The 11,856-nt window shown below is 52.8% G+C and overlaps 1 long non-coding RNA gene across 1 annotated transcript; it reads left to right on the top strand.

The window, feature by feature from the left end:
* The first annotated feature begins 4,157 nt into the window (after window positions 1-4,157).
* LOC121021481 (uncharacterized) lies at window positions 4,158-10,535 on the top strand. The gene is made up of 3 exons (XR_005786553.1): window positions 4,158-5,442; window positions 6,456-6,608; window positions 9,729-10,535. It is a non-coding gene; the product is annotated as an uncharacterized LOC121021481 (long non-coding RNA).
* Window positions 10,536-11,856: the final 1,321 nt, after the last annotated feature.

The following is an 11,856-nucleotide window of genomic DNA, read 5'->3' as shown; positions in this document are numbered from 1 at the left end:
ACCACGGTCCAGCTTTAGAACATTTCCATCATGAAAGTTTCCCCCTGCTTGTGTGTTAGACCCCACTGCCACTGTTTTCCGTAGGCAGATGTGTTTTCAGTCTCTCTAGATTTCTGGATTTCTAGTCTCTCACTCATGATGTGCCACGGATCACTAGTTCATTCTTTTTTATTGTTAAATAGTATTCCACTGTGTGGACGTGCAAACTTTATCAGTCTCCTGTTGGTGGACATTTGGGTTATTTTGAGTTTGGGGCACTTATGAATAATGCTGCTGGGAGCAGTAGCCTAGATGGTTTGGGGTGCACTTAGATTGTCCTTTCTTTTGGGTAGATTGCTAAGAGTGCTGGTGACATCATCTCCCCCTTAAATTGCTGTGGAAGTCTTCTAGAACTGTCTCTCCTGACTCCAGTCTCACCTCTCTCCAATCCAAGCCCAACGTTGTCCTCATAACCATCTCTCTGAAAGGCACACTCAGTTATGTCTTTTCTCAGCATAAAGCCTTGCAAGAGCTCAGAACAAGGTCCAGAGTCCTGACCCTGAAATATATATACAGCGTTCTCCCTGGTGCCACCCCACTGCCCCCTCTCGAGTAGCCCTCTCACAGTGGGGCTCACGCCATCCGGGGGATGTCATTGTATCCACAATATTCAAGCCCACTTAGAAGGCGCCCAGTCAGTATTGTTGGATGAATCCATGGACCTGGTAGCTGTGTGACCAGAGCTTTTCAAATACTGATACAACACCCAGGTATTGGGCCACCAGACCCTGGGACAGCTGCTAAAGAGGGTCAGATAAAAGCATGGACTAGGACTCCGGAGGCCTGGGTTGCTTTCCAGCATTGATTTTAGAAGTTTAAAGAGCCTTTCTCAAACATTCATGGCCAAATTCGGAAGGATGCTGTAAAGTCTCTTTGCCTTTATATACACAGTTCTCCCAGAAACGTATTTTTCTTACGTGGAGCAGACTCCTCATCTGCTTGAAGAACTCCTATTCATCCTTCAAAAACATGGTCTGCCATCACCTCTTCTGTTGATACCTTGCCTGTTCCCTCCCACCCAGGTAGAATTATCATTCCCTTCCTCCTCTGTGCGCTGCATTTTGTATACATTTTGATCCGGGCATGTTTAAAATTTTTTTAATGTTTATTTATTTATTTTTTCAACGTTTTTATTTATTTTTGGGACAGAGAGAGACAGAGCATGAACAGGGGAGGGGCAGAGAGAGAGGGAGACACAGAATCGGAAACAGGCTCCAGGCTCTGAGCCATCAGCCCAGAGCCCGACGCGGGGCTCGAACTCGCGGACCATGAGATCGTGACCTGGCTGAAGTCGGACGCTTAACCGACTGCGCCACCCAGGCGCCCCTAATGTTTATTTATTTTTGAGAGAGAGAGAGAGAGAGAGAGAGAGAGAGAGAATGGGGGAGGGGCAGAGAGAAGGAGACACAGCATCTGAAGCAGGCTCCTGGCTGCGAGCTGTCAGCACCGAGCCCAACGCAGGGCTCAAACTCATGAACTGTGAGATCATGACCTGAGCTGAAGTCAGACACTTAACCGACTGAGCCACCCAGGCGCCAAGATCATGGCATGGTTCACAAATTATTTGCTTGCAGGCCTGTATACGACACTAACCTCCGTGTCACGGGATCTGGGGGAACTACCTCCCATTTGCCTCTTTATCCCAGGGTCTTGGCACACAGGAGCTCAATGCGGTTTATTCTTTAACTGAACTGAACACTCTCAAGCTTCTGTTTCCCCCGTTGTCAAAGGGGCATGACAACATTTGCCCTCGCCGCCTGAAGGCATTTTTCAAATGAGAGTAAAAGGACCAATAAATAAAAATCCCTTGAAAACGAGCATGAGAGGCTCCATGAAGGCCGAGTCCAAGAGATGCTGCTTGGCCAGAGCCTCTGGTTACTCACCTGGACACAAGTTGGCCTCACTTGGCTCAGGAAGTGCCTGGGGCTCTCCTACGCCTTCAGGACCATCACTGTGACCATGGGTGTGGTTGGGGGGGTCAGTTCAGAACGGTGATTAAGAGCTCATGACTGTCTAAAAATCTGTCCTCATCACCCTCCAGCCCCTTCCCCTGTCTTGTTTTTCTTCCTTGTCCTTATCACTCTGGCACATCATCCAATTTAGTGATTTGCTTGATGAATGTTATGCTGTGGCAACAGCGGCTGTTTGCCCACCCAGATCCTCTGGCCCATCCTCTTTGGTCTCTGGCCAGATCCCGCTTCCCAGCCCCTCTTGAGGTTGAATGTGGCCACGGGACTAAGTTTTGTTCACAGAAAAGAAAACAAGAATGACGGTTGCCTCTACCCCCAGGCCTAGGCTTTAGCACGCTGGTGGTAGTCCCTCGGTGCTCCCTTCCACATTCCTGCCCACTACACAGACACGGTAGCAGTCAAGCTCCCTCCAACCAGGTGAAGACGGTGTCCCAGGTGCTGAGCAGAGCAATGGCTTGGAAGGAACCTGGGTTGTCTCCAGTGACCATGAGGGGCAGGGCTGCCCCTCCCCCGCCCCCCAATCTGGGAAACACGCCTTGAATTACTACTTGAGAGAGGAATCTACTTCTTTGTTCCTTGATTTAATACATCTCCAGATCTCTTTGTTACAGCAACCCAGCCTTCCCCTAACTAATGCACGCTGATGCTCTGAGATAGCTGGGACTTTGTCTTTTTTTGTTGTTCACTGCAGTGTTTCCACTGCCTGGCCCATAGTAGATGTTCGAGCTCAAATTTGCTGTATAAATAAATGAAGCCAGATGTCCAAGTTTGAACCAGGGACAAGCCATGTTACCCTAACCCTGTGGACCTCAGTTTTCTCACCTGTAAAGTAGGGATAGTTATGGGACCCAACATTCGGATTATCAGCAAGATTAAGATAATATAGTTACAGCCCACAGAGCAGTGCTTCACATATAGCAAGCCCTCCATGTTAGATACCGTTATTATTAATTATTATTGTAAAGATGTCATGTTCCCGGCACCCTTTGAGGTCTTCAGTAATATTGAAAATGATTTCATGTCAAATGAGAAGAAATCTCAGGGAAAAAATGAGCCAAAGCAGCTAGGAGAGCAGATGTGTCCACTTTTGCCAGTGGCTGGCACCAATGAAGTGTATTCACCCATTAATGGCTTGCTTCCTGAACTTGGGGAGTGATGGCTTTGGAAAATACATGCAGATTTATGCAAATCACATACAAATTCCCATAAAAATAGCCTCCGGTGTGCCCCCGCATTTACTAGAAAGAAGTCGGGTGGCTCTACACTATTTGTTCCCATCTGCCCTCTCAGAAATTCCGACACACCTGGAAGGAGAGAGGTGCGTGCACGCACGTGGAGGTGTGCACGTGGGGCACGCGCAGGGCTGTGTGCGGTAAGGTGGGGGGAGGGCAGGAGAGGCTAGCGAGGACAGCTTAAATACTGCTGTGCAATCAGAGATGTGTGGCTCGTCCAAAATAAACTTTAAAATGCCAGGCTCCGAGGGCCTGCCTCCAATCAGTGCCTCCACTCTGCAGCCCCGCGCCCGTTACTACAGACCCCGCTTGAGGACACGGGAGCCACAAATGGAGCACAGGAACCTCGTTCCTGGTTTGAAAGAGCTCGCCAGCTGTGCAGAGCTGAGCCCTCCGAGTCTTGGTTTCCGTTAAACGGACACAATGACCCCTGGCCTGGTCACCCAAGTGCTTTAAGGACTATCTGCGATTATGGGTAGAAGGGGCTTTGCAGTCTGACAAGTGGTTCATGAGAGTGCTTGGGACCACCGTGCTTATTACTGTGAAGGAAGATGTAGGCAAGGGGCAGAAGCCACAGGGCCACGGAGCAGTCTGCAGGCCTTGTGGAGTTGAACAAATAGTTCTGTGGCATCATTACAGAGACCCATACCTCTTGAACTTTGCTTTGTTTTATATAGATCTTTTTTTATGCTTATTTATTTTTGAGAGAGGCAGACAGACAGAGACAGAGTGTGAGCTGGGTAGGGGCAAAGAGAGAGGGAGACACAGAATCCGAAGCAGGCTCCAGACTCCAAGCACTCAGCGCAGAGCCCGACGCGGGGCTCGAACTCACGAACCGCTCAAGCTTTGCTTCAAAGCTTTGGAAAGCTTCAAATACTTCCATATGGCAGAATCATTCATTCATACATATGTGCGCTCATTGATTCATTCAGCAAAGACATTGGGCACCTGCCCCAGGCAGGGCCCTATGCTGGGTTCCAAGATTCAAAGATGGCAAAGACACAATCTTTGCTCACAAGGACGTTTCTCTGCTGTGTCCTTGCTCCCAAGGACCTCTTTCTTCTCACACCAGAGCTCACTAACCATCCAGCAGGGGAGACAAGTACGTCATCAATAACTGCCATGCCGCATGCAAGAAACAATAATAGAAGCCTGGAGAGCAAGAGGTGGAAAATAGAGAAGATTTGGCCGCACCTGGGAAGGTCAAGGCCACCTGGAAAAATGCATGGTGTCTTCCAGGGTGAGCAGGAGTCTGCCAGGTGGGCCGGCAGAGGGAATGCTGTGCGCCAGGGTACAGAAGCATGAAGCTACATGGCCATGTGCTCCAAGATCTGATTTGGGAAATATGGCCAACAGTGTCAAGATGTGCCTTTCCCCACTCACGCCAGCCCAGGCATCCCTGACGCCTCCAAATGCCTGTGACACTTACGAACCCATGAGATTTGTGTGGTGGTTATATTATACAGCGAGTCCTTGAATGGCTTGCTGCCTGCTGCTCCCGTGTGTCCCATCTCCTCAAGGGGACTGTGAGTCATCTGAGAATAGAGGTTGTCTACTCCATCTCTGTCCCTCTAGGACCCAGGTCAGTGCCTTTCTTGTGACTATTAGGCAGGCAACAGACGTTTGTTGCGGGAAGTGTCCAAACGGACGACAGTGTCGGGACATTGCTACTTTTGAGATGTTGTGCCACATGCGGACTTGTACATTATCTCATTTAATCCTCCCAAAAACCCTACGAAGTGGCTACTACGAGTCCCCATTTTACAGATGTAGCAACTGAGGCTTCGCGAGATTACTTGCAGATGAGATACAGCTTCATCCTGGTGAACTAGGATTTGAATACTGGGTGACTGGCCCAAGGACCGATGCTTTTAGCTCTGACTCTACCCAACTTTACTGCCCTTGTTCAGTGCACTTAATAAAACAGTATGAATTGGAGTTTTACAGACGGGCATGTAAGTCCTAAGCTCTGACCAAATTGTGGTTATTTCTTCTCATGGCTGCTGCCTAAGCCATGGCTCCTAAAGCATGTGCCTGTTCTGTCTTTGTATCCCCACAACTAGCACGGCACCTATTCTCCCAGGTTGGAGAATAAGGGGACCAGGGAATTGTCTGGGGGCAATTCTGGAAGGACTCCTCGGAAGAGGCCAAGTTTCTTTGAGCCAAACTGGGAAGCTGGTGAGAGGCAAGACAGAAAGAAGGTGTGTGCGAAGGCTTGAAGGTGGGTGTGATCAAGCCATTTGCGGGTGCTGCGTGCTTTTGATGGAGTGGAGAGGAACTAGAAATGTATTTGGAGGAGCCCCCAAATCCCAGACTACTTTAGGGGCGTCACTGGAGCACTATGTGCTACACACACAGTTGCCTTTCCCTCCATGAGACCAGAGCTGAGGCCAGTTTTGGAGGGATGACAGTCCTTGCTCCCCGGAAGAGGTGGATGGACATCTTCAGGTGAGACACCACTGGAAGCTATTGATAAACTGGTAGGTTAGTTGAGAAGCATCACCCGCAGGTAGCAATGAACTTGATTAAACATTTCTTCTGGGCCTATTATGCTCTGGGGCTGAGTCTAGGAACTGGGTCTACATAATGGCCAGGTATTCCATTTAGTGGCAGAAGGTAAGTAAAGTAACAAGCAAGCTAGGTAATGTCAGGTGGTAATAAAAGCTTGGAAGTAGGTGAAACAAGATGGTAGCATAGAGAGTAACTGGGGAGAGAGTGAGGCCAGTGAAAGCCAGTCCAAGGAGGTGACAGTTGAGCTGAGGAAGCCTGGTGACCAAATGGCACCAGCCATGCTAAAAAGCTGGGGTGTACAGATGAATTAGAAGCACAAAGGATCAGAGTGGCTAGAGGGTGGGGAGCCAGAGGGGGAGCAGTCCCCAAATGGCGTGGGAGAGGCGTGTGGGGCCAGACTGCACAGGGTCTGGTAGGATTTTATGCCAAGTGCCACAGTGTATTAGCTAGCTATTGCTGTGTAACAAGTTACCCCAAGAAGTAGCACTTTAAAACAAAACACGCTTTATTTTTACCTCCCAGTTCCTGTGGGTCAGGAATCTGGGATGCCCTCACCGTGCCCTCTACTTCAGGGTCTCTTACAGTCAACCATCAAACTGTTGGCTGGGCTCGTGTGGTGGCTTGCTGCCCATGTGGTTGTTGGTAAGTTTCAGTTCGTCACAGGCTGCTGGTCTGGAACCATCCTCACTTCCTTACCATGCAGGCCACTCCAATGTAGCAGCTTGCTTCATCAAAGCCCACAAGCCAAAGAGGCAGCAGAGAGAGAGAGTCTGACAGCAAGACGGAAGTGACCGTCTCTTGTAACCTAATCTTAGAAACGGCATCTGTCACCTTGGCCATATCCTACTCATTAGAAGTAAGTCATGGGCCTTGCCCCCAGTCAAAGAATATCAGCAGGGGGCATCACCGGGGAGGTCGTGTTAGAAGTCGGTTGGCCTCGGGGCGCCTGGGTGGCTCAGTCGGTTGAGCCGCCAACTTCGGCTCAGGTCATGATCTCGCAGTCCGTGAGCTCGAGCCCCGTGTCGGGCTCTGTGCTGACAGCTCAGAGCCTGGAGCCTGTTTCCAATTCTGTGTCTCCCTCTCTCTGCCCCTCCCCCATTCATGCTCTGTCTCTCTCTGTCCCAAAAATAAATAAACGTTAAAAAAAAAAAAAAGTCTGTTGGCCACACACAGAAGGCCACTGGAGGTGTCTAAGCAGGGAGATGACGTGATCTGATGTATATTTTCTTTTTTTTTTTTTTTAATTTTTTTTTTCAACGTTTATTTATTTTTGGGACAGAGAGAGACAGAGCATGAACGGGGGGAGGGGCAGAGAGAGAGGGAGACACAGAATCGGAAACAGGCTCCAGGCTCCGAGCCATCAGCCCAGAGCCCGACGCGGGGCTCGAACTCACAGACCGCGAGATCGTGACCTGGCCGAAGTCAGACGCTCAACCGACTGCGCCACCCAGGCGCCCCTGATGTATATTTTCAAAGGATCACGTTGACTTTCTTGAGTACGTGCAGTGTGGGCAGGGGTTGGCAAGAATGGAAGCAGGGAGGCCAGTGGGGGCTTCTGTGTGAGATGATGCTGGTTTGGACTAAGGAGGTAACAGTGGAGAGGCAGAGAAGGACAGCCAACGGATAGGAGGGGTCGGGGACAAGCACAGAGGAACTGAGCATGACTCGTGAGCTTGCAGTCACATGGCAGGATGAGGGTGCCTTTGACTCCTGGGACGCACGCTCTGTGTTTCTTCTCCCCCTGGGAAAGAGAATCCTCATCCTCCTCTGGCCCTCCCCAAGGTCACACGTTCGCTGGACGGTTAGCCAGCATCAGGAGCACCGGCCGGGAGCACAGCACAGATGTCCCCTTGTGCCGGGCTGAGGGACTGACCCCCATGTCCTCGGTCTGATTAGTCTGCCCACGCTCAGACCAACCAAGCCAGCGAAGTGGGGGTGTGTGTGGTTGGAGAACCGCTCACCTGGAACTGCGCTGGCAAAGTCATTCAGCGCCCCCTGGTGCGTGCGTGCGCGTGCATGTGTGTGCGTGCGTGTATGTCTCAGAAGGTCTACGGTTGGAGTGGGGAATACGGTAGAGGGAAGGGAGAGTTCTGAAAACCCACCGTCAAGTTTTAGGGCGTTCCAAACAGATACGTTCCAGAGAGACAAACACGTTCTTCACCTGAAGAACACCACCTCTGTGGGTGAAATGAGAGACGATTACGTGGCTGCCATTTGTTGTGACGGCCCCGTGGCCAAGCACTTGACAGATACCTCACTTCATCCCCATAACAACCCAGTGAAGCAGGCACCAGGATTACCCCATTTCACAGATGGGAAACCCGAGGCTTCGGGAAGTTAAGCAACTTGCCCAAGGTGACAGAGCCAATGAGTGGGAGGGCCAGGATTTGATCCAGGTCTGTCCGACTCCAAACCCGCGTTCGAAACCCCTACCACCTTACTGCCTCTCATTTAGGCCGATTGAAGATTCGTTTCCTGGCTCGAGGGATGAAACTAGGGGCAGGAGATCTTCTTCTAAGCGGGTCCAGGCTCATCAGAGCTCTCGTCAGCCCTGACCTAGTGGTTAGGAGACGGAGCAGTCACCCCAAGAAAGGGTCCAGCCCTTACCAGCACAGGCAGCGGATAGCGTGAGAAAGGGTGGGTGGGGGGGGATATGGAAGAGCTCGGGGTTGGCCAGTTAGTTGGGGGGACAGAGTCACAGCAGTGTCCATGGAGCAGGGAGCCGGCTCCATGGAGTCAGGCTGTCCCAGGCTGTCCCAGGCACAGCCTCCTTTCCTGGGGCCCTTGGGGTGTCCTCACGCCTCCTTCCCAGGTCAGCCAGGCGCTCATCAGAGGCAACACCCACCAGTAACCCAAATGACATCACCAAACACCAGCCACACTCATCATTCAAACCTAGCATCCGCTCCTAAACTCAGACTCCTGCACATACCATACTGGCATCATCTTGCTTACAATTTAGGGCCTGGGATTTTGGCTCATTTAGAGGTCTGTCTGCCAACCAAAGGGAGAAAACCTCATGACCGGATTGTTTCTGTTTACGGGGAGCAGGCCCCCACATAGGAAATTTCCTGGGGGGGGGGGCATTGTGCACATAGCTTCCCAAGACCCAACCTCACGGGGAGACAGATATGGGGCACTTTTAAAACAAGGCGGGGAGGGCTCCGGGAGCACAGGAGGAGTGGGGAGCTCTGCTTGGCTAGTTGGGGAAGGCATGACATCAGGTTTTGAACACATCAGAATACCTTGGGTATTTGCCACCTCTTGAATAGGAATCACAAAGAAGGAGCTGGCTGACAGTCTCTGAAGGTCTGTCCCTGTCACCTGCAACATTTTCCCTCAGGTTGCAAGAGGCCCCCTTCCTGGGGCAGGAGCAGGGTGAGCAGAGCAGCTGGGGAGTCTGGATGCCTGTGTTCTATTTCCAGCAGCTATCACTGACTCACTGTGTGACCTTGCTGAGGTCACAGCTATGTTTTCTTTGCCTGGGGAAAATCAGAGGTGGCAAAGTTTGCATTTCCCCAAGGCATAGGAGTCCTGGGACATTAGGGGCCCCTCCCTGCCCCCCACAAACCCCAACAGAGTCTTCTCCCACTGACATTAATGAAAAAGGCTTAGATTTAGAGTCGAGGGACTTTGGGGGAACACTCAAAGCAAGAAGCAAAGAGTTCCTGCCATAGCAAGACTTACGGCCTCTTTTTAATGTAGCGTTCCTCTAAATACGCTTCAGATCACGTCCCCTCCCAGTATTTCCCCACGTGGGCCTTACATAGTCTGTGGAAGAGGAGAGGGAAATTATTTTCTCCCTGGTTTCACGATGAGGAAATCCAGGCCAGGAGGGGGTATTTCTCAACATTTTTCATTACCGGGAGCCCCTTTTGTTACGTTACCACCCCGCATCTCCGTTTTGCAAGCCCTTGCTAAGTAAATACTCTGCATTTATTAAGTAGGAATGCATCTCTGTTTTCATTCATCAAAGTCATCCATGAGTGCCAGTTTCTGCTCTGCACAAAAGAACTAGGGCTACCGTCAAGTTCATCACCAAGAATTCCAGCATTGGCTCCGGGTGACCTCTTCACAGGTAAAGGTCCAGTTCTCACCAGATTTTTACAAAACTCTGAAAAGAGTTCACCACCAAGGGGCCCAAGGACCCCAGGCGAAGAAGTACTTCCCCAGAGACATCAAGGGGCCCGTGAAAGTTTCTGTGGCTTGTGGTGGGGCCAGGACCGGGGCCAGGAGCCTGACTCCCAGGCCAGGCTTCCAGCAACCACACGACTTTGGTAGGAATGGCTGGCACACACTGAGACACACTCACAAGGTGGCCGCCACCAAATGCAGGTGTCCCAAAGCAAGGATGCTGAGGGCTCAGCCCGGTGACAAACGGGTTCTCCTGGGGACTGCAGTGAGCAGCCGAAACCAAGCCTGAGACTGGAAAGGGGGAGGAGGTAACAGATCGGTGCAGGGTGTTCCCGGAGAGTTGCAACAGGGGGACCTGTCTATTCTGCCACCTGCCTGTGCTTTGTCTGACATTAGAATACTACCTCATTTATGCAGCCTGGGGTACTCTCACCCACTCTAGGAGGATTCGGATTATTTCTCCCTGCACCTGCCTCTTCAAGGGGATGATGCCAGAGCGGGGGCTGGACCCCTGCACCTGGGGATGATAAAGGCAAGCGGGGGACCCTGGGAAAGCAGGGGCACAGAGGATTCAGGAGGTCTGGAATGGTGGCCTGGAGTACAATCAGAGAAAAGAGCTGCAGGGCCCCAAGAGCTGTTCCCTGGAACTCTTATCCATGACCGCTCCCCACCCCCCCACCCCCACCCGCCACCACGCCCTGGTCTTCTGCAAACACTTGTCATCTGTTGAGCTGGTGGCTCAGCCCCAGAGGCTCAGGTTTTTGATCCATCGGAAGGCATCAAGACTGCATGTACCTTTGGAAAAAGGCTGAGGCTTAGCTCTTACGGTTTTAGAATCTGAGCCTCCACCAGTCTGTGTCGGGCCAGGGACCAGGGCAGGGTCTCCGGGGGCCTGTTGCCCAACAGCTGTTCCCTGGGTTATTTTGGTTCAGTGGGAGCTTATCAATTCCAGCGTATTTGGATCAAGAGAGCCAACAGCAAGACAATCTCCGGGTGGTTCTCTGGGGACGTCTCCAACATTTCTGAAATGAGGGGGGGCGGGGAAAAGAATTTGCTTGGGGAGTAGTTTCCCCAGGAGGGAAATCTCCTGCCAGTATCATACCTATCACCTTCTCCAATTTTACGCCGGGGTCCAGAGAGGCGGAGGCACTGGAACTGAGGCCACACCCCTGGGGAGCCAGGTCTCTGACCCCAGGCCACAGTGCCTCTCCGCTGGGCCTCGGGCAGACCAGCAGCCAGGTCGGATCGTGCCAAGGGGGATTCCGGTTCCCGACAAGCTCCGGCCAGCATGGAAAGCGCTGACTGGCCCTGGCTTCCTTTTGGGCTACAGCGAGGGGGGTGGGGCAGGCAGCTGCCCGCCTCACTGACCCCGAGTGCCTCCCTGAGATGGGTCGAGTGCGGGTGGGCGGAGTGAGGCAGGAAAACGAGCCACTCTGGAGCCCCGCCCAACCCTAGGTCAGCAGCTCCTGGCTTGGCCTCCCAGAGCCCGCGGGGACTGCCCCCGGGGCGCAGAGCCAGAGGGACCCAGGCCGCGTTCCCTTTGGCAACCGGCCTGGCGCCCGGGGAGCGCGCTTAGGCACCAGGCGGGCGCACGCCCCCCACACGCCCTCTGGAAATCGCCGGGGTGGGGGGCGCTCCGTAACCGAACTTAGTCGTCGAGCGCGCTCCTGGCAAGTCCCAGCGACAGGTCTTATTGCCGGGTCTCAGAAAACAAGCGGCCCCGGGTGGGGCCGCTTCGGCGAAGTCCCCTCGGCAACCTCTATCGCTCCCGCCTCTCCCTGGGATTTTCCAGCGGGTTAATTTCCTGTCCGGGTAAGTCCTTCGCGAGTGCTCGCCCCTCCCTCCCCGACTCTCCCCTGTGCGTCCCCGCCGCCCCGGACTCCCCCAGTCCGTCCGCGTCGCGCTCGGTCGCCCCCGCGCGCCCGGGCGCACGCCCTCCCCGCCCCGGCCGCCCTCCAGCTCCCAGCGCC

Source organism: Herpailurus yagouaroundi, unplaced genomic scaffold, assembly GCF_014898765.1.
Source record: "Herpailurus yagouaroundi ecotype Mexico unplaced genomic scaffold, PumYag 77, whole genome shotgun sequence".
In the NCBI taxonomy this organism is placed as follows: Eukaryota; Metazoa; Chordata; class Mammalia; order Carnivora; family Felidae; genus Herpailurus; species Herpailurus yagouaroundi.
This window is presented reverse-complemented; position numbering and strand designations above follow the sequence as displayed.